We start from the raw sequence: 23,945 nt of genomic DNA on the forward strand, positions 1-23,945 counted from the left end.
TTAATAGTGGTTGGCAAACTAGTGATGAATTAGGGTGAAAGACAAAGAATTGGTTGGAAACTTTCAGACTTATAAGCTACCCTTAACCACTAAAATAGTTTTGTTTTTTTTTTTAATGCAGCGGGACATTTGTGTATGTTGATTTTGGCCACAAAATGTCCCAGCACATTAATGCAATTACTTGAGTCTATTTTGGTTCTTTTTTATAAAGTGTGGAAAGTAACTCATTAAGTGACCACGTCATGTGGATTAAGTTGTCTTCTGGCCCAATATGTAACTGCTTTCCTGTCTTGACTGGGGGCTCATGGTAACGTGTACCTTCAAGATCTTATGATTCAGAACATCATTATACCCCTAATAATTTAACTGAAAACACTGAAGTTTAACCAGTTCATCCCTCTCTTTGGATCTCAATATATTCAGGCAGATAAGAAACTAAAAAAAGAATACTAAAAATAAATTTTGACCACCCCTTATGGTAATACATTCTAAGTACTTAACAGTCATAACCAATAGGGAAGGTTTTCTTTTAGCAAAATATATATACATACATACTAAGTTATCTATGTAATATATACATACATACATATAGGTAGTATATATGCATATAGATGTGTGTATATACATATACACTATTATATATATATGTATATATATAAACTATATATAACATATATATTAGGGTAAGTGTCTTTTTCCATTGATGAAGCAAAAGAGCATTAAAAGATATAAAGAATGTGTGTTCTAAATCTCCATCTAAGTGAAAAGGTTAATTAAAAATTTCAAGCCTTCTCTCTTCTAGGCCATTATGTCAGTTGATGCTTTCTTTACTTGCCTCATTTGCTAATGGTCATTTTATGTCTTTTCTATTCCCTTTCTTCTTTCAGCAAGTTATGTTACTATTTGTGTTTATTATAGAAATTCACTGAACTAAAGCCTTAGGTTTCCACTCTGTGCACACCCGGAGCATCCTATAGTCATTACAGGAGAGCACCTAATACTGCACTGGAAGCCAAACATGGATTCTCCACTGGATTTAATTATTTCATTAAGTCACTGTTCTCCAGGTGATGAGTGTTGGTTTTATTTATTTATTTTTTTGAATTTTATTATTATTTTTTATACAGCAGGTTCTTATTAGCCATTTTATACATGTTAGTGTATATATATCAATCCCAATGTTGGTTTTAAATGTTCTTGTTGCCTTCCATTGAAATCAAGATCTAGTTATAGACATCTGTTTTTCTTTCTGACCATCATAATCTCCTCTTGCATGATCATCAGTTTGAGAGAGGGGCAAAAGTTCAAAGTTTTTTATTTCAGTTGTGTCAAACAGTCATCCCTGTAATGCTCTCATTCATAGAGCAGTGTGCAGTTCAAGTTGTTGCTAAAGTTATATGAGTCTGCTCTTCAAATCTCATCTACATTCTGATGCATGGCAACATGGTTATTTCTAGAACAGATATGTTTAAAATAAATTTAATGAGTAAAGACTTTTGTGGGAGAGAGTGATATATGATTTTAATTCTGTACTTTAGAGCTAAAACACTGGCACTTATGCTCCCATCTTTCTTTTAAATCTCCCACTAAGCATTTCAGATTCTTACTGCCAGGGTTGTAGAGATTAGTTACTGGAAGAGTGCATATGTGGGAAGGGAGGAGGAAGAAGCCTATGCCAGGAAAAAGCAGAAAAGAATATTTTTGTTAATGTAATGGCTGATGAACTCATAATGACAGCACTACCTAAAGTGGGTACAGAATAGAGAAAAAATGCTAATGTCAATTGAGATATATAAAATGTAGGCATTGCCAAATGAATGCTTTCTTTGGGTGTATAACCGGAGTTTTTACTAGTTACTATCAATCTTTTTAAAAAATTGCTTTGATTTGCAAGACCCTCTGCATAATTTTTTGCACAGCTACTGATAGGTTAATCCTAACATAGACCTCTTCTGCAGTCTCACATAGCCAGCTTCCTACCTAGCGATATTCATGCACCTTGCATAAAGACCAAATGAGGCATTGGTACACAGGTCAGCATGATAAATCCAATAATTGTCATGACACTAATTTTAGGCAAGGTGAATGCCAAATAGCATTTTAGGAAACGGTGGGGAATAGTTACCAGATAGAAAAAAGGCAAATGTTATTTTGCTTTTATTATTAGATGTTATTAATCCAGTATTCCATTTACTTTTTCAACATTTATATCCTTTGACTTATATGTATCATTTTACACACGTATTAATTAGTGATTAAAGTTGTCACATCAAATAGATTTTGAAAAAAATAATTAACATTCGTCACATGTTTGGGATTCTTTCATGAAGGAAACACTAGTTGTTTTACTGCTTTTAAAAGTGCAGGCTCCAGAATAAATTAAATCTGTAAGTATTTCTTTTAAACTTTCCAAAACTTCAGGTATACCATATATGAGTTTTTTTTTTTTTTGCACTAGTAGCAGCACAGATATGAACTGAAAGTTTGTTAACTGAAAGCCTAAATAGCTAAAACATGTAAAAATTAATCTGGAAGGTATCTTTTCATAAAGTTCACAGATTGAGCTTTTAAATTCACTAATGTAAGAGAAGTATTTTTAACAGTCTTCTTTTTAGTGCTCTTTCTTTTCATCAATGGGAAAAAAAAAAATCTAAGACTTGTTTCTGAGTGCCTTGTACATTGTAGACACACAATAAATATTTTTCTGAATCAGTGTTGATTCAAGAGTTCTCCAGAAAAGTTAGCTGTTACTTAAAGGCCGAGTTAGTGGTTATTATCTGCACAATTTTAGATTGTGCTTTCTTGGCTACATACATGGAAGGATTAAGCTTTCTTCCTCTCCCCCCCACCCTTTTTTGATATAACTGATCAATGTGTAAAGCTTCCTTCAGGGTCATTGCAGACTCAAACTAGTGTCATTTCAAGTGATAATCCAGTGAGATTAACTCCACAAAGAAACAAAACAAAATAGAGCATGTGTGTGTGTGTGTGTGTGGTATTGTTTGGGAAAGAGAAAATGCACTTAATTCTCTATTCTGAAGCTGAACAAAACAGTAGCTCATAATACAACTTTGTGGGTTTACGCCCTTTGCTACTAACCTCAAAGGTATATTTGTGCTCGTGCAAACCAAAGTTACCAGGTCCCATTAGTTGGGGTCTATAACAATGGGTGGCATTTGCTAAGTATAGCCCCACCCAGTAATTTTTCTGGTGCACAGCTGTGTCTGGGAGCACAGCTGTGCTTCCCCTGAACCCTCCAACATTTTACTATGCAGCTGTGAGAGCTGCTTAGGAAATTGTTAGGAGGCAGCTGCAGAGGCTTCTGGTTGTAGCATCTTCTGGAATCTGACCTGAGTTAGGATTCAGTGGTGAATGTGTGATTCTTGTAACCTCCATATTCTGAACACACACAGATGTGTGCTCTGGAATTTGAAGGAAAAATCTTAGGCCCAGGTTTCTTGTGATATGTTAGCTACTGTAGTTTCATGATGGGTCTCACTTAAGTCTCAAAATCATAATTCTATTAAAATAGCCTCCAGATTATGTTAGTCAATTTCCATATGAATAACCACATCCATAACCTGTGTGATTCTAACTGTATTTGGGGACTGGAGAATTTCCCTTTTATCAATTATTTTAAATTATCAGCTCATGTATCTTTGAAAATGAAATCATATACTTGATATTATACTACACTAAGTCAGAATTTACTCCCTTAAATTCTCTGCCGAATACTGATTTATTCTTATAATTTACATTTTCTATTCCTATTTTATTATTTTATATATTGACTAACTCCTTTCTCACAATAGCTAAAAACGTCTTTGTGAACAACTGTTATACACTCAATATCATACCAAATTTGGTAAAGCATAAAAAAAAACTCATTCTCTAACTTTAAAGACACCCAAGATATAAGCATGAAACATGTTCCTGCACTTGATTAAGGCCAGCTTAAAGCTAGAGATGAAAAATATAAGAGAAAAACCACCACTGCATGTTTAAAACTTGAAAGAGAAGGTAGGAAAAGAATAGTATTTTAAACATTAGGTCATTTTAGGGAGAAAAAAATGTGAAATTGTCCTAGCAACTGAAAAAAAGAACTTCATGAACATGCTTTGAAGGTGGGGAAGAAATTTGACATATTCAGTAGACAGAGATGGGTTCTATGAGGTAGACAGGCACGATTAAGGAGCTGGAGATTCAGATCAGATAGGTAAGAAAGAGGTAGGTTATAGAGAGTTTAAATGTCATCTCATTTGATGCTGTGGAAATTGGAGAATGTTAACGGTTTTTACTTTTAAACAAAAAACGTGCCCAAATTAGGAAGGGCACGTTTATGTGAATTATGTGACTTCAGACCCTACCACCGGGCCAGATTCAAAGTAAATACTCAGCTAACACCGAATAAGATGTTTCTGATAAATGAAATATCAGATGTTTCTGATAAATGAAATATCAGAGATAAATTGAATAGTGAATTTAATTAGTGTATCTTTCAGAGTTCCAGCAAAAACCAAACGCATTCAGTGGTGCTGTTTAAGAAATGTTTTAATGCAGCTACTCTTTAGAGAAGTGCAGCCAGATTTAAAAGACCCAAGTGTGGTTGAGGCACCTTTGGACTAACAAGAAGAGGAAGCCATTACCTGTGCAGGCCAAGGAGTCAAGGGCAGAAACAAGAGTTACTGAGCCCAGCTGAGAGCTGGAACCAGCAAGAGGAGGTGCTAACAGAAACAGTGGTCTAGGTAGCCACACCAGAACTGAGTGAAAGCAGGAAAGAGGTGACAGGACTGAATAGTTTAACCTCTCTCTTCCTGCACTGTGACCTCCTGTTGGTAACATTCTTGGCCAGACCCAATCAGGAGCATGAGAGCCAGGGAGAGTAGGTGATGTGTTTTGTAGAGGTCAGCCTCCCAGGGCACGGAGCAGGGCTGAGATGGACAGAGAATAGATCTGGGGGCAAATGGAGAATGATCAGCATAAAGTGTTTAAGATTTTTTTTTTTTTTTACTTTATTTCCAAATTTGGAGATAAAGCTTTTGTCTAAAATTTGGGTTACATAAACGGTATTCATCTTCATAGTTTATATTTGGCTAATTGAAAACACCCTTTTCTTTACTATACCAGAATGCTCTGCTTATAAAAATGTCTTGACATGTTGTGTTAAGAGTAACATGGCGTGAAGTCATGTTCAGACAGTTCACAAGAAGAGATATTCAGATAGCTAATAAAAATATGAAGAAACGTTTGACCTCATTAGTAATCAAAGAAATAAAAATTGAGAAAACCAATGTGATCCCATGCTTTTTATTTTCCTTTTTTAAAAATAATAATGGTAGTTGTTGCTATTTATTAACCAGTTATTATGAATTAGGCACTGTGCTAAATGCTTTATTTTATTTATTTATTTTTTGCGGTACGCGGGCCTCTCACTGCTGTGGCCTCTCCCATTGCAGAGCACAGGCTCCGGACGCGCAGGCTCAGCGGCCATGGCTCACGGGCCCAGCCGCTCCGCAGCATGTGGGATCTTCCCGGACCGGGGCACAAACCCGTGTTCCCTGCATCGGCAGGCAGACTCTCAACCACTGCGCCACCAGGGAAGCCCTAAATGCTTTATTTTTATTTTAATTTTTTATTCTTTGGCTGCGCTGCGCGGCTTATGGTATCTTAGTCCCCTAGCCGGGCCCTTGGCAGTGAGAGTGCAGAGTCCTAACCCCTGGACCTCCAGGGAATTCCCATTCCATACTTCTCTGATCAAACTGGAATGACAAGAAAATAGGTAGATTCTTAGAACTGCTGAGAGTGTAGTCTGACAGAATTGTCCTATATTGATGGTGGAGAGAGTGAAGCTGGTACACTCGTTCTGGAAATCCATTTTCTGATTTATAGCAAGAAGCTTAACTAAATTCATTTCTCTGCCCTAAAAAATTTTACTTAGTGGAATTTATCCTAGGGAAATAAGCATGTAAATATGAATGTTTACTGTTATTGAAAATAGCACATATTAGAAACAGCGGTCAATATGGGAATGATTTAAAATGATGGATCTTATAGAATACTATAAGAGGTAGAAGCTTCTTTGAAGGAAATTTAGCAAGACAGATGTTAATTATGTAAGTACAAAAAGTAGAGAAAAAATTTATTTAGCAGAAAAAAAGGAACATGTAAAAATTATTGAAGATCTCAAAGAACTTCATATAGATTATGAAGATTATGTAGATTTTTATAGTATATAAATATGTCTAGCAATATTTACCATATTAGAAATTAAAACTGAAAACTTTTTAAAATGTGAGAATACACAAGCACAGTCATTAACTGTCAGAGTGATGCCATTACTCACATGATATAGTTTCTAGAAAATTCCACAGTACATTTGTGACAAGGTGAGAATGAAAAGGGCAAACGATGTCTTTATATTATGAAAATAACTTTCATCTTGTGAACCCCCTAAACAGTCTTGGGGACTCCAAAGGTCCGTGGATCATATTTTGAGAACTGTGTGCAGGTCTAGAGTGTTTTACCACTTAAGTTGGCAAGACTTGCACCAGTTCCCTATCCAGAGCCCTGAAATAGCACATGTAATGGTCAGTCTCACTGGGCAGGTTTCATCTCAGATTACAGTAGTGTCACCACTTTAATTATGTAACGTCAGCAGTTAAATTTCTTCTACCATTGTTCTTACATCTTTTTAAAATTATCATGCAAGAAATAACATTATGAATTTATTTTCTTGCTAAAAAATCAGGAGGCTGAGTCTAACATAGGTTTATTTCTTTTGCTTATTTGTTTAGCTTAATTATATGAAGTATCTTATAAAGACATGAAAATGAAATCCCCCTTCCTTGGTACTGTAACATATTGCCCCTATTTAAAAGAGTAACAATATAGTTAAATCCAAGTTTCCAAGTTATTGTAGCTCTGGAGGATACAGCTGGCTTCTTAATAAGGCTAATCAATGGCCCCTATTTGGTAAAGTTAACAGTGAGCACCCAGTGAGACAGAACTAATACTGAGATGTGAGCATACAGACTATCTGCTAGGATTGACGTTATATACTGGTTTGGATATATGCAGAGACTGGGAGACAAAAGCCTTCTTAGCTATTGGTGCATGTTGAATAGAAATGCCTGAGCTGGCAGGCATTTACTGAGTGCCTGCAGAATTCAGAGACCTTTGAGGCTCTTGGTTGAATTTTAGATTGGGGAGAGGGGTCATAGAAAGAACAGAAAGACAGGGTTCTTCTAGATGAGTTCAGGCTTCTTATTGAGTAGGTGCAGGTAGGATCTGAAGAGAGGAAACTTAACCGACCTCAAAATGGAAGTTTAAGAGGGGCTTCACTGAGATTTTCGGAAGTCATAGCAATGTAGGAACATCATAGCACACAGGTCACTGCTGAACAAAACTGCCACACAGAATTTACTTTTCAATCTTCTACTGCCTCTCTCTCATCTTCCATTGCCCTATTGCAGTCAATGAACAAAAGATCTCTTAAGAAAAATGCCATGATCACAATAGCTACTGTTTGTTGGGTCCTTGCTGTATGCCAGGTCCTGAGCAAGATGTTTTATGTGAATTATTCATACATGCATTTTCAGAACAACTATATGAGATAGCTTCTACTATTTCCTCTGTTTCTCATATGGGAAAATTGAAACACAGAGAGTTTAAGTAATTCACCTAGCATCACACAGCTGGTAAGTGGGGGATGCTAGAGATTTAGTGTTACCCTAACAGAAGGGTTTGTGTTTTTAAAGAAGAGCGAGTACAGAAGGTAATATTTTACCTAAAAGAATCACTCTTGGGGCTTCCCTGGTGGCGCAGTGGTTGAGAGTCTGCCTGCCGATGCAGGGGACACAGGTTCGTGCCCCGGTCCGGGAGGATCCCACATGTCGCGGAGAGGCTGGGCCCGTGAGCCATGGGCGCTGAGCCTGCGCGTTGAGAGCCTGTGCTCCGCAACGGGAGAGGCCACAACAGTGAGAGGCCCGCGTACCGCAAAAAAAATAAAAAAGAATCACTCTCTAAAAGAGGGATGTTAGGCACTTTATCCCCGTTAGCTGGGACAAACATGGGTTTTTTGACAGTAGAGAAAAGTAGCTTTCTTCTGGTCACTTCAAATCACAATGCCTCTGAGGACCTGTGGTTTGTAGTTATTAGGAAACGTAATCGATATTAACCTGAGACACAAGTGAAGGAGAATATTCTAAATACCTTTGGTAGAATATGTTTTAAAACTGCAAATGCAAACCATTTGCTGCACTGGGATTCAGAGAGAGTCCAGAACAATAAAGTCAAAGCGATAACTGTAGTCTCTCAGAAGAGGTTTGCAATTTTATTTGCTTAAAATTGCTCTGATTCCATTGTCCTTTTGCATGTCACATGAATAGCTTGTGTACCAGCAAGCACTGCCTAAGAAAAAGATGGCACTTTGAAGTGTGAACTCTTTATAACAGAAAACACCATGATCACGGAATAAAGAGGATTAAATAGTAAAGCACGTTTTGAGCCAGAACAAAAGAACAATGCATGGCATGCTTGCACCACCTTGTGGAATAATATATACTTGCACGTCTTTTAGGAATGTGAAGCAATTTTTCACATATTTAAATTTTATTTAGAAGAATCAGATGAGTTAGAATAGCAATATAATTTTAAACTACTAGAAGCCCATTGTTATGTCTTCTTAGTTATAATGTTACAATTAAGATACATTTATGATGCCCCAAAACAATATTATATGCTTGTATGCCTTATTTTATTTTGGTAATTTAAGTACTGCTTGTCATTTAAAAAATAATGATAATAAAGTAATCTTTCCTGCCCTCCCCCCAGCCTGCACTTGTGAAAGGGATGTTAGTTCAGGTGTCATTTAAGACAACCCAAGCATAAATTATTTCACATATAATCTTTTATGTTCAATGAATAATGCATATTATGATCAGTATCCAGGGTTCCAGGTGTTTTTGTTTTAATCTTAATATGCATTTTAAAAATTAATAAATATGTGTATTAAGGTTCTCTATACCATTCATAATAGAAGCATGTAAAAAGAAAGTGAAATGTTAACTGATTGATGGAACTTTCAAATTTGGAGACAGCTCAAGACAGTTTTCTATTAATTTTGCTTCATTTTGGTCAGACTAAACATTTATAAATTTAGGTAAAGAATTCAGATATGCATTATGTTAATGACAGACATTGTTATTACACCATGTGTTTCTGAATTTGAACATTTTCATTTAAATATAAAGGGATGGAATCAGATGACACTATATCCCAAGTCAAATGAAGAAAGGAACTCTTTTCTCCTTTATTTCGTATGTGTAAGCTATAATAACCCTGTAAACAGCGAATGCTCCCGCGGCTAAGAGCTATTATATTCCAATCAGATATCTTTTTATAGACATTTAGACATTAGAGATGAAAATAAGGTGATAAAATATCATTTGCTCCTAATTAAAGTGCCCTATTTAAATGACAATAGAGAGATCCTCTTTTATAATCAGATCATAGGAGAAAATTCTTTAATAAGATTGTACTATCCTATGTGATTTGATTAATAAATAAGCCACAGTCTGTTCTAGATTTTTTTATAAAAGGATCGTCAGACTCAGCGTCAATCTTTAATCTCAGGGTAGGTTTATCCTTAGCTTTCCACCTAGTCCAGGTGGCATTCCCCCAGGAAAACCCAACAACTATTTTAATCTTAATCTAAATGTGAATAAAAGTACTGTAAAAATAATGAAATAATGCATTTGAAGGTAAAATGGCAGGAATGTGGGGATGAATTGCTCTTTTGAATTTCAGATAATTCAAACCATCGGAAGTAGCATAGTATAAAGAAAAAGCAGTTTGGGAATGACCATGCCTGGATTTGAATCCTGACTCCAACCCTTACTAGCTCAGTGATATTCGGCAAATATTAGAGCCTTGGTTTCCTCATAAGTAATAATAATATAGGCACAACAGGATTGCTGAGAAGGAAGAATGAAATAGCATCAGTAAAGCAACGAGTGTATACAAAATAAAAGAGGAAGCAAGGAACACCTGTTGAACATTTAATCTTTCCTTTGAGTAGAATAAGACATTGACAGACTACACTATGTATGGGCTGTGAGCTTAAACTCAATGAAATCTTTAGATTAAAATAGAAATGCAAGTTAACTTAGACTTAATGAAGTTAGACAGTAGACTTCAGAGATGTTCAATACATTCAACAAATGGTTGATCTCATTTATGTCCCTTTCATTTTACAGGACAGTCAGAGCAATTTATTCTTGCTGGAATCTCTAGATGCTGATGCTAAAATCTGATTCTTAAGTTAGAAACCCAGGAGTCATTCTCGATTCCACACTCTTCTTTATGCCTTGGTAGAATCCATCAGCAAATGTGGTCAATTATATCTCCCAAACATTTCTTAAATTCTTCTAGTTCTCTCATCTCCACTGGTGTGTGCTTGTCCAGGTCACCTTCATCTTGAGCCTGGAATTTTCAACAGTCTCCTAACTGGCCCTCTATCCTTTCATTCTTGCCTCCTCCAATCTGTGCTTTCATAGTACAGTCAGGGTTTGTCTACTTCCCTTCCTTTCTCCCTGCAATCCTTCTCTTTGCACATCTATTTTCCTTATCCTGACCTTCAAGGCATTGCATCATCTGTCCCTTGCTTACTTCTAGGACCCTGCCCCAGACCACCAGCCCCTCTCCCGTTATACTTTTTCACATTGGCCTTTTTTCAGGTCCTCACCTTGTTGACCTCTCCCTGCCTCAGGGCCTTTGCCTTGAAAGCACTACCGCTTCTTTTTGCATAGCTAGCTCTTTTTTATTCTTTATATCACTTTCTCAGCAAAGCCTTCTGATCCTCACCCCAATCTAAAATAGTCTTTCCTTCTTTACTCTCACTTTATCTGTCTTAGAAAGAGCATCGATTATGTGCCAGCAGCTATTCTAGACATGGGATAAATCAATTCATATGACAGACAAATATCTCTAATCAAAAGTAGTTTACATTCTAGTATAGAAAATAAAATAATCAAATTGTATAGTATGCTAGAAGGTGGTAGATGCTTTGCAGAAAAATAAAGCAGAGAATAGGGTTGAAAAGTTCAGGAGTGAAAATTGCAATTTTAAGTAGTATGGTAAGAAAAGTCCTCCCTGATATGATGACATTTGTATAAAGATGTGAAGGAAGAAAGGGAATGATACAGATAACTGGGAGAAGATCATTCCAGACAGTGGCAGGGAAACTGTAAATGCAAAGGCCCTGAGGTGGGCATGTGCCTGGTATGTCTGAGGAACAGTGAAGGGCCAGTGAGTGTGGAGTGGATTCAGCTTTTGATTCGACACTTACCACAATATGAAAGTTAATTAATCCTTTTTCCCTCCTTGTCTCTCTTTCTCACTGATCTCCATGAAGGAGGAGCGATTTCTTTTTTAACCTCTGATGTATCCAGTATCCAAAGCACTTGACACAATGCCTAACACATAGTAGACAGCCAAGAAAATTGTTTGATGAATGACTCTTCTCTTAGGCTACTGATGTTGAGAACAGATGACTCAACTTGGACATGAGGTGGAGTGCGGCTGCTTTTAGATTTGTGTATTCCTATGGAAAGATGTTAAAGTTAGAGAAGGAGATTATGGTTGATGCTGCAGAGCCTCACCAGAAACTTACCAGACATGGGCAGGTCCTTCCAGAAACAATTACAGGTAAAGAACTTGGCTGGAAGCCATCAAATAATAATGAAGGAAATTGCATGATCTTGAGCGCAATTCTAGGCATTGTGATGAATTATTCCTCCCTACCTCAAAACTATTTCTGTCTATAGGATGAGAATGGATACCTGGAAGCAATGGACTTTCCCTTAGGCCTGGCCTAGAGAGAAGCTGAACTTCATTGTCCTTTGGTCCTCCCTTTTCTAGCTTCCATTCTCTGAGCCCATCTTTATCTCCTTATGTTGAAACATGTCTGACAGTGTGTTTCTTTACTGCAGTTATATTCTTGTTTCTTTGGATACATGCTCGTCATCATGATTTAATTTGCAAAGAGGCTAGTCTTTTTACTGAATTGTTTTCTACCTTAACATGAAAATCTCAAAAAATGATGCTTTACGGTAGGCACTGTTTTAATATAAGGTCAGCAAACTTATCTGGAAAGAAAAAAAAATCTAACAGTTTAGCTGAGGATACTCCTGATGGATGATGACTCAGAATTCATTCAGTGGGTTCTCAAATCCAAGAATTGGATTAACCCTGATATTTGGTAATGAGTTGTCATGATTGGAATGATAAATAAATACAAGTCTTTTTTCTACCATGTAGATTTGAGTGGATGCAGAGAATCCTAATTTTGCATTCAGGATTAGAAACCCCAATATTAACGCTCTTCTCAAAATTTCTCACATCATCCCGCACTAATTCAGTGAGTATTCCTCTACGGTCTGCCTGAAACGGAGCAGGACCCTATGGTCCTACCCCCCCCCCCACCCCCATGTCCTCAGCCTGCTTTTGTCTGTGGAAAAACTTTAGCCAAAGAATAAGTTTAATCAGAGAAGTGAGAAAATGCAGAAACAGGAAAACAGTCCAAAGAGACCAAATAATAATAGTTTAGTCATTGAGCATAGTCAAGGACCTTTAGTTCCTCCTTAAGGGCAGTAGATAATATTCTGAGCCATATCCTGTGAGCTGTCTTATAGATACTGAAACTCCCACCAGGTGGAAGAAGTTAACTACATGATGACCAGGCTGTAGCCATGACATAGGCTGCCACAATTCCGAGAATTGACCTCAAAGAAATGGAAACAAACTGACCCTGGAACTGAAGATTAACTGTACCTAAAACGATCAAGATGATGCTGGTCAGACCACCGATGACCGATTTCAAGATGACGGTCAGAGCTGACTGTGCTGTTTCTGCATGCGGCCCCCTCCCTCTGTCTATAAAAGCTCTTGCCTCCTGATTGTCCGGGCGGGGGTCGGGGGTAGGCATCAGCGCCCCCCCTGCCCCGGTTGTCAGCTTCCAAAATAAAGCAAACTTTCCTTTCCACCAACCTGGTCTCTTTATTGGCTTTTGAGCGGTGAGCAGCCAGACCCCACTTTTGGTTACATGCCTTGGTTGGTCTTCTGTTCCTTAGCTTTTCAAGCTACCACCCCTAACGTTCTCTCTTTCATTGAAGACATAGCTGGTTCGAGCTCATTCATTCTCTCAGTTTTATCTGTCATTTACCTCAAGGCCTCCTGAGATATCCACCAACCCTCCTTTCTTTCTGGAACTCTAGTCCCGTATTTTCAGTTAGTTGTATGTTGTACATGTTCACCAGTTTCTTATTTTCAGGTACTTCAATCCCAAACTGTCCCACCAGACTTACCATTTCCCCTTTGAGATCTCTCTCTTGCAATCTTCATTTCCATTTGAAGATCTCATTATCAAACCTAGAAAATAATACTAGAAAATGAAGAAAATGATCATCCTTCTCTTTCCCCCCTTCACATTCAGAAGTCACTTATTTACTTCATAAATATTGAACACTTGTTGTGGCTCTGGGGGTGAAATTGTTAGCAAAATCACCTGCTTCCTGTCCTCATGGAGTTTATCCTCTGTTCTTGTCACTCAGCTCTTTCTATTCTATATAAAGATACCAACACATCCTCTCTTCTCTGTCTTCATAGTCACTGCTGTGGTTTGGGTCTCAGCATTTCCTGCTTTGATAGTGAATAGCCACAAAGTTGGTTTCTGTGCCTCCGTTGTTTTCCCTCCAATCAGTCTGCATTGCTGACAGAACCTCCTGTTTCTTTAACACATGCAGGTTTGCATCACTGCTTGATCCTCACTTAAACCTCTTTGTTGGATCTCCTGGACTGACAAAATAAGGTGTATAATCCTTAGTAAGACATCTTTGCCCTGACTTACCTCTCCATTTGCATTTCCTTCCTCTTTCCTTCTCTTGCACCTGCCTCGTGTTCCAGGCACATAAGAGCTTTTAACCATATTCTGATCACATGACTTTCATGCTCCTGTTTGAAAAACCATCTGCACTTTTCAGGGTTTCGTGAAACTGTTTAGAAGACATTCAGTGTCACCCCTTCTGTGAAACCTTTCCTGAGTTCCCATGCTTCCCCATTTCAGGGCTCCCCCAGTGCTTCATGCATTGCTTTTTAGGACTTGACTTTTATTTTTTGTATTACCCACATCTATAATACAATGTTTATTATTTCCAGTTTTAGCTTCTTTAAAATGAAGCAAGAGGTAAGAATACTTTTGAAATATTCCAGTGGCAGAGTCCTTATAGATTTTTTTATGTTTTTTTTCCCAAGTCTTTTTTGCATTGTATTTCCACTGTATTGATATTTCTCTTAGCAGGTCACCTTTATTTAAAGCCTTTCCAAAGCAATTAATTGGTTTTTTTCCCCCTAATACAGTAGTTTTTAGTATATTCAAAGAATTATACAACCATTACCACAGTCAATTTTAGAAGATATGCATTACTTCAAAAAGGAATTCTCATATCCATTAGCAACCACTCTCCATTTGTCCCTAAACCCCTAGCCCTAGGCAACCACCCGTCTATTTTCTACCTCTATGGATTTGCTTATTTTGAACGTTTTGAATAAATGGAGTCATAACTTTTATATGATTGGAGTTTGTGCCTGGCTTTTCCACTTAGCATGTTTTCAAGATTCATCCATATTGTAACATGTATCTGCATTGCCTGCACCTTTATGGATGAATAATATTTCATTGTACGGATAAGCCATACTTTGTTATCCATTCATTAGTTGATGGTGTTTTGAACTGTTTCCACTTTTGACAATTATAAATAATTTTGCTATGAACATTTCTTTATGAGCTTTTGTGGTTTAGTCTTAATAGAAACAACTCTTTCCTTTTGAACTCTTATTTGCATAGTGGTTAAGAGCAAGCATGGATTCTAAAGTTAGATTGTTTGTGTTTAAATCTGCAACTTACTATCTGTATGACTTTGGAAAAGTTTCCTAGATTCTTTGGGCCTCAGTTTTCTCACCTCTAAGAGGGAGATAATACATAGGATGGTTGTTAAGTGGGTTAATTTATATAAAGTATATAGAACAGTGCCAGGAGCATAGGAACTTCTCTATAAATATTTGCTAACAATGTAATTATTTATGTAATATTTATTGAATTGCATAAGTCTAATAGGGGGTGCAGCTGGTAAAACAAGATTGGGAATAAACACAACTGATTGGTGATAAACTTAACTTGTGGGATTCATACTAGCTGGGATCACTCAGTGTGCAATCATATCAGACACTACTGATGGAAATGGAAACTGTTAATTAATGTGAACCCAGTGGGCCACTTAAAGGAAGGTCAGTTAAGAGGGCTTCTACCTTATGGGGAATGCTTACAAAGACAAGGTTAAAAGTTAGAGCTTAGATGAAATTGCAGGTGGATCCTTGCATTGCATCTTATATACTTTATCATTTAATCTGGTTAGGCATTGAAAAAGGAGAGAAGCACGCATTCAGTGTGGCCTAGAAGTGTCTAAGTTTCCTCATGTTAAATAAGACCACTAATACCAACTACATCAATTTTGTAAGATTGTTGTGAGGTTGGATGAAGATGTGTTGTGAAATCTGTGAACTGAAAGTTATTTTTTAACTTTTTTGAGGAATAATCACAAATATAATTGCATATATTTAAAGTATACAACATAATGATTTTATACACAGACACACACACATTACAGAATGATTACCAAGGTCAAGATAATTAACACATCCATACCTCATGTAGTTAATATAGCTAACTCTTTTTCGTGTGTGTGTGCGCGTGTGTGTGTGTGTGTGATGAGAATGCTTAAGATCTACTCTCAGCAACTTTCAAGTATATATTATTAACTACATGGATTAATCTGGAGGGCATTATGCTAAGTGAAATAGGCCAGAAAGAGAAAGGAAAATATTGTATGGTATCACTTATATGTGTACTCTTAAAAAAAAAAGCTGATTTTATAGAAACAGAGAACAGAATGATGGTTGCCAGGGCCTGGGGGGCAGGGGAAGTGGGGTGATGCAGATCAAAGGGCTCAAATTTTTAGTTAGAAGAAGGGTAAGTCCTGAGGATCTTATGTACAGCACGGTGAGTGTAATTCTGTAGCAGTGCAGTACCGTGTATGTGAAAGGAAGATCATAATTTGAATTGTTGTTTGAACATTTGTGTATTTGTTTGATGTGTAAGTGATTTGGGTCAGGAAAGTAGAAACCACCCTAGGTCTTTACTGTAGAAAGGAGGTGCAATGTAGGGAATCTGAAAAAGCGGAACTTGAGAGGAGCTGGGCCAACAGTCTCAGATGCCTGTAGCAACGAACACGCGTACATCTCAGGAAATGACCCAAAACCTTGGGCAAAAGCTCCTGAGCCCTCTGACCAGACCACACCTGCCCCAACTGCGACCTGAGAACAAGGGTTTCTCCTTCTTTTCTGCCTTCCAGCTCTCACACAAGCTCCTCTCACTGAAGGACTCTCCCTAGATCCTTGCTGGCAAAAGAATCTGGAAATGTAGTTTGCAGGCTTTACACTCCTGCAAGCTCAGGAGACGAGCTCAGAAGGCAGGGATGGTACTGGGTGTCAACAAGTCATATCCAGCAGTGATTGGTAGTTTGAATTTGAAAATATTTCCACTGACATGTTGTGCTTGATCGAGCCTCATGCAGACTTTCCTGTTTTTCTTGTATTGTGTGCATGGTCCAGAGTGCTAAAATGATGAGTGAGAAGCAAAAGCATGGCTTCTAACAATGCACACACGTTTGAAAATTCCATTTGAGTGGCTTCCCTCCAAGATAATGGCTGGAGAGGTCAGTATTTGGGGCTTAAGTGAAATGGAATATTGCTCACTTTAGTGACCACACAGAATTAAAAGAGACGTCAAATATTTTTGAAGTATCTTGACATGAAACATTTTGAATGAGGCAAGAGAGAGTGGAAGGCACATTTACCAAAGTAGAGGTGGTAAGTTTATAGATAACAGTTTTGTGTATATTTTGAAATTTATTTAAGCACAATCTTTTACAAGAATGTTTGAAGTAAAGTGATTGATAATACATTAAACATGATGTATATGAAGCTGTGTCTATTCACCTGTCTGTATATGTTGGATAGATTATTTTCTCCTCCATCTCCTAGGACCAGGAGAAAGCCCCAAAGACCCTTTGGTAGTGCTCATAAAGGCAGAGGAAGAGATGCCAACTTTTTTAACATAAAACTGTCCCAGGATCTTGGCAACATCAAGGGTCTAAATGCCCTGTGGGTCTTTTGACCTAAAAAGCCCAAGTTCAATTCAAGTGCAACTAAAAGGAGCTGAATGCCTAAGTCAGTGTGAGGCTGAGAGAAAGATCAGTGGGCCTGAGGTGGATGGTAAAGCAGTGCAGAATTACAGGTAGGAAACTACACAGTGCATTGCCCCAAAGAGAGTACTAAGCATCAGTAATGTCACACAATTTCTTGAAATATTTCCTTATTTCCTGACAGATTTTTAAAGTATGTATAGTTATATCACAAACTATTTTCAAAAATAAAATATTTTCTGAAATATACATATTTTTGTATGTTGATGAAAAATCATATATTTATTATCTGAAAATTTAAAATAAGCAGAATGATTATATTTATGCACTTTAATTAGTTCCCTAATTATATCTGTCCCTAGTAGAATGGACAGGATGCATAAGTTTTCATGCATCTAGAATATTGCAGCTTGGTACACCCTGTGGCCACCAGGCATAGCAGTCATCTCCCCATGACTCTGGGTGAGACATTAGCTGTTCCTAAACATTTGTGTCCTAAGACCCTGCATACAGTCCTTGAAAGGAAAGCATTATGTTGAGTCTGAAATAATTTGGGAAAAGAGAGACCAGTTATTACTGGCTGTCTTTTGGATTTTTTTATGTACTAAAATAAGAACTCTTTTTACTCCACATGGTGTCACATACTACTAGATGAAACCATAACTGTAGATGGAAGTACAAAGTAGAAATCTTCCAAACTCATCCCAACTCTGACTGAGTCTCCACTGGATTCAAATACTGGTCCCACTACTTATTTGTGCAAGTAATTAGTGCCTCAGTTTTCTCATCTGTAAAATGGAATTTCTGTGAAAACTGTTTTGAGGTCTAAATAAATGTAAAACATTTAGAGCCAGGCAGAGAGGAAAAGTACTATCAATTACTTTTATATTATTTAGAAAACTTTTTCCCTCCAATTCCTTGTTGAGATTAAAGACATTGTCCTATAGTTTCAGAGATGTTCTTAAATATCTTCAGACATCCGTTGTGATTATATCACAATTTATTCAGTGTATTGTTGAAGGACATTTGGGTTGCTTCCAGGTTTCATCGTTTATAAATAGAACTGCTGTGAACATCCTTGTTTATGTCTTTTGGTAGAATGTCCATTCACTTGTCTTGAATAGAAACTCAGGAGTTAAATTGCAGGGTTAAGGGGTAATATGTTTGTGAAACTTTATCGAGCGCTTGAATTCTTAAACGTCATGTCATCATCATCATCACCACCACCACCACCAACATCATTACCGTCATTGCTAACAGTTTTAGATGGTCTTTTTTGCCAATGAGTTATTTATTTCCCCCTCTCTTTTCTAAGGCACACTTTCCTAAGTCAGAGAGATATCATGTATGTGTGTGATTTCAACACTTTCTCCTCTCAGTCCGTAACCTACTGGACCAGAGGTCACATCAGATTCAAGCTGGGATGTCCATGTTCTGTTTCCAGAAGCTGGAGTTGGGACTGAGAGAGAGCTGTTCACTCTCTGTGGATCTGGAACATGGAAACTTGCAAATGCAAGACAGACATTATACCAAATAATTAGAGAGGCAAAGGCAGTCAAGGTTTAGAGAGAGAAGAATCAACCAGTTGTAGTAAAAGAAAGACATACTTCCTGGATTCCTGAGAATTTTCCATTTTCTCATTCAAGTCTCTAATTGAGATTAGTTTTTATTCTATCTGTGGATAGTCTGAAGCACTTCTGTGTTCGCTGAATAGAATGTCTCTTTTTCTACAAGCTTGCTAGAGGGAGTGTTTGATACCAGTAATCGAGTGTTTTCCTAATATCATTTTGTACTGTATCATTCCTGGGTTTAGCTGTGCCAATAATTTGGAAAATTATTTCTATTGGATCAACTTGTATTCCTCCAATATACATGCATATATAGCAAATGGGACAGTCAATAAATAATAGAAAGGTAATAAATATTCTGATATCAGCAGTGCTGAAGCAAAATATTCTCCTTACAATGTCACTAACATCATGGTTTTATAGATAACAGAAGAAGGCTTTATTTTATTCAGAAGGCCTCGTGCTCTGATGTCTTCAGCTAGAAAGGTAACTCTTGTGAGTTCTAAAGGCCTCTTTCTTCTCTCAGTGGGTTTTACCATCCTGTCCCTTTGCACCAATACCCCTCCATCCCCACATATAGTTCTGATTCTGTAGCTGGGAACTTATGTGTGCTTTATTACACATACCCAGAGTCAGGGTATTTCTTCCCAACATACATAGATGTTTACACGTCTCTTAACAGAAATTCAAGCAAGAGTGTCCCTTTGCAGTTTGTTCTGTTGGTCCATCACTCCCATGAGTTAGAGCTCTCAGAAGTAATAAGTAATTGGAGCCTGTGCTTTAAGAGTAGTGTTTTGGAGAGATACTGTTGGAGGTCAGGGTGCCTGACATGGAGAGCTGGTGGGAAAAGTTATATAATTTAACTCTTCATCTACCTTCTACCTTCACTGGTCCACTGACCTGACTTGAAAAATAAATTTGAATGCCTACAGATACCATCTAACTCAGCCTTGAAGAAGCTAAAGGAAGCCTCTTATTATTTTGTTCTTTCCCCCACCGTAGTCTACTTCTAATTGTATACAGTGGCCTGAGGGGTGGGTACAGGGATGGGGGGTAAGGGGTTCGTAGTTCTACCAGACAGATTGAACAGATGAATTGAACAAGTTAGCATCTTTCACCCTCATCTCCTTGTTTATCCTAATCTTTTCCTTCACCATAAATTAGATGTTTTACTTTTATGAGAATTTGTTCCAGAGCTTAAACAACTAGACACCTATGGAAGGTTTGGTATCAGAGGATCTAAATTTCAGGATGGATGTGAAAAGTCACATTGGAACTCTCAAGTTCAAGGAAATGTCTTGAAAGTCCTTCTTTATCGTGTCCTCACCTATTGCTTCTCTCCACCCTGGGAAAGTGTCAACCTCAACCCAACTCCTGTCTTCTTTCACTTCCTAATCTCACCTTTAGTCTGTAGTTTCCTGAAATACGATGATGAATCTTCCACAGCCCCTGAGTTCCTGTGTCTCAAAATATTCAGCTACTAGTAGATCAGCTAAGACCAAATGGCTGCATGCAAGATCGGTGCTCCAGGTGGATTATAAACAGGCAGACCAGGCACCTGGTTAGGGGCATGGGAAAAGCCGGGTCCCTCAAACATCAGACAAAATGTAAAAATTCCTAATAATAGCTAATGCTTATTCAGGGCTTACCATGTACCTGGTACTACTCTAAGCACTTGATTTATAGGTTAACTCTTTTAACCTTCCCAGAAGTCCTATAAAGATATACTATTGTTACCCTCAAGAAACAAAGGCACCAAGAGGTTTTTTTCTTGTCCAAGTCACAGAATGAGTAAGTGGAAGCAGCAGAGCAGGAATTTAGACTCAAGCATCTGAATCCAAAGTCCAGACTCAGTCTCACCTCCCAAATGAAAGAATTTGATATTTCAGGGAAAAAAATCATCTTGAAAACATAAGATTTTTTTGAACGAACACTTATTTTATAGCCTAGAATTTTAATTTTCAGCATATCATGGATGTGTATAGGGAAAGCACTAAAATCTCTTTTGTGTTAGGGCTCTAGAGTTTTTAATATGACTTTGGGCCACTTTTAGGCTGTGAGACTTTGGGCAGCGTATGTCTCTGAGCCTCAGTTTCTTGTTTTATATAATTAAGATATAATAGGCGTGTCCTATAGTCGTATCTGGAAAGACAAATTGAAATTATAATGTACGTTATAAGTACTCAACAAATGGTAACAATACCTGTCATTTAATGAGTGATTATTAGGAGACAGGCAATTCCTACCTACACATTATCTCAGATAATCAAATGGAGGGACACTAGCTACTGCAAAGCACTATCAAGTTAAAAAAGTTTAAATCCCTCTAATAGGACTCAAATGTGAATGTTCCTTCCTTTTTCCTGGTTGTCTGTTTGTTGTTGTTTGTTTGGTTTGTTTTGGTGTTTATTTTTTTGGCAAGGCTTATTACAAGTACAAGACTTTTGAGTATCACAAAAGTTTATAACTTAATATCGTTCTTAGGAAGAATTATTCCTACATTGCTGACCCTTAAGAAAACAGAAGAGAATACCATCTGTATGTCAGCATTAAAGATTAAAAACTTTGTACTAGGGGCTTCCATGGTGGCGCAGTGGTTGAGAGTCCGCCTGCCGATGCAGGGGACACAGGTTTGTGCCCCGGTCCGGGAAGATCCCACATACCGCAGAGCGGCTGGGCCCGTGAGCCATGGCCGCTGAGCCTGTGCGTCCGGAGCCTGTGCTCCGCAACGAGAGGGGCCACAACAGTGAGAGGCCCACATACCGCAAAAAAAAAAACAAAAAAACTTTGTAGTAGGCACTACAAGTGGGTAATTTAATTCTCTCAGAATGTTTATGTCTGGTTTTCTTATTGCCCAATTTCAAAAGGATGCTGTGTTTTAAAAATGAATATGTAGAAGTTTCTTGATTTCCCTTTACAGTAAGTGATTTCCCTTTACAGTAAGATGAACATTTGATGAAAAGAAATGGGATTTTCTGAAGTACATCTGACACAATTTGCTTCCAACTGGTAGGTATAAATTAATGTAACAAAAGGCAATAGTTTTTTAAGTCTTACCTAAAATTGAGGTATCTAACCTTGTTTCTTTTTAGAGACTGAGAGAATATCTACTGATGGTAATGAAAACAGAGTTACTGTGTTCCCTCACGGCATCATTCTTGGAGCCTTGACATTTGAATTCCCAAGTTAGCTTTTATTTTTAACAGTTGTTGAAAATATACATTTTTAAATGCCAACAACTTAGAAGTAGTTTCCCTTTCCCTAGCAATATACTGGTGGCATTCAGTCACATGGTTCTTCCTTCCTGTTAACCTAACATGATTGGAAATGTTGTATATTGGGGAAAAAAGAATTCCATGGTTTCTAATGGGTTAGGCCACTAAATGATTCAATCAAGAATATGTGTGCGGGCTTCCCTGGTGGCGCAGTGGTTGAGAGTCTGCCTGCCGTTGCAGGGGACACGGGTTTGTGCCCCGGTCCAGGAGGATCCCACATGACGCGGGGCTGCTGGGCCCATGAGCCATGGCCGCTGAGCCTGCGTGTCCGGAGCCTGTGCTCCACAATGGGAGAGGCCATAGCAGTGAGAGGCCCGCGTACCGCAGAAAAAGAAACAAGGTACTTTAAGGACGTAGGTACTTTAAGGAAGCTAATTTATTGTTCAGTCTCTAAGGAGGAAGGTATAAAAGTGAAAAGCTTTCACTGTGAGCTTGCTGAGAATTCAGATGTAAATTATTTCACATGACAGAGGTTCATAAAACTGTAGATGGTATAGAACAAAAATCAGTCAGGAAAAAAATTGAATTAAATGAAGACCAGTGGCAGCACATTAAATTGTATTAGGATTAACAAGAGGGTTTTCCTATGGTTTAATAAAGTACTTTCCAAGTTTCTATGACCTCCTGGATGTACTTGTACAATAAAGGCAGAACAGGCATGGTAATGTGACAGTCCTTCATATTTGCATTAATGCCAAAGACTCTTAGAAGTTAATGAGAAGGAAATGTTTGAAAAGATTTCAAGGTTATTCTCATATATTTATGAGAATATTTATGTATAAGGTTATTTATTTAGCATGGGACTGTATCTTAACAACCACAAGACAAGAATACAGATTACCTTGATTGATTTTTTTTCACTTTTCAGGCTTCCATTAGTCTTTCTTTTTATTTGTACCATGTCAGAGTTTCCATGAATACAGCATCTTTTTTTTAACCCCATAGTTTTATTTTCTTTTAAGTTAGAAGTAAATGGGAATATATATTTTTTTCCTCTCTGAGTTTCCACTAGGTGACAAAACCTTGGATAATGAGGATAAAAATGAACAAATACTATAATTGTCCTTAAGGACAATGTGAGACATGGAAAAGAATGTTCATGGCAGCACTGTCGGTAATATAAAAACTGGAAACAGCCCCAATACTCATTAATATGTGAATGAATAAATAAATAGTGGTGCATTCATTTTACTATATAAAAGTGAAAACCACTTAATACACAGCAACTTTGTGCATCAATCTTAGTATCATTAGGTTGAGTCCTAAAGCAAGTACCAGAAGGTTCCCTTTTACAGAAGCCACTTTTTAAGGATTGTAAAAAATTTAAAGAGCCGAGATTCCTGATGCCATCATTTAGCTGCTACGCTAGCCCTAGATACCTAGGTTTGACCTTCTGATTGTGAGATAAATAACACCCTCCTTTTTCTATAGTCCCTATACTTACTATTATTAATTTTGGGTATTTACAAGTAAACACATTCCTATTTGATACTCTTTTTATAGTTTTCTTTCAATATTATGAATTTTTCAATTTGATTAAATAATGATTTTTAAATTGTCAGAAGTAAACTATGTCCTGTCAGTATAGACCAGGGCCAGTGAGAATGGTCTGCAGGGCCAGCTAGTGTCCCTGGGGACACTCATTTGAGAAACTCAACAATAACCAAGTGTACATACAGAGCAGAGGAGGTTCAATGAACTATAATGGATTGTTATAGTATCTCCATTGAACTGAGAGCCTCTAAAGTCATAAACTCTATTAAAGCCACCCAACGAGGGTTTCT

Source organism: Neophocaena asiaeorientalis, unplaced genomic scaffold, assembly GCF_003031525.2.
Source record: "Neophocaena asiaeorientalis asiaeorientalis breed wild unplaced genomic scaffold, Neophocaena_asiaeorientalis_V1.1 scaffold86, whole genome shotgun sequence".
NCBI classification, from domain to species: Eukaryota; Metazoa; Chordata; class Mammalia; order Artiodactyla; family Phocoenidae; genus Neophocaena; species Neophocaena asiaeorientalis.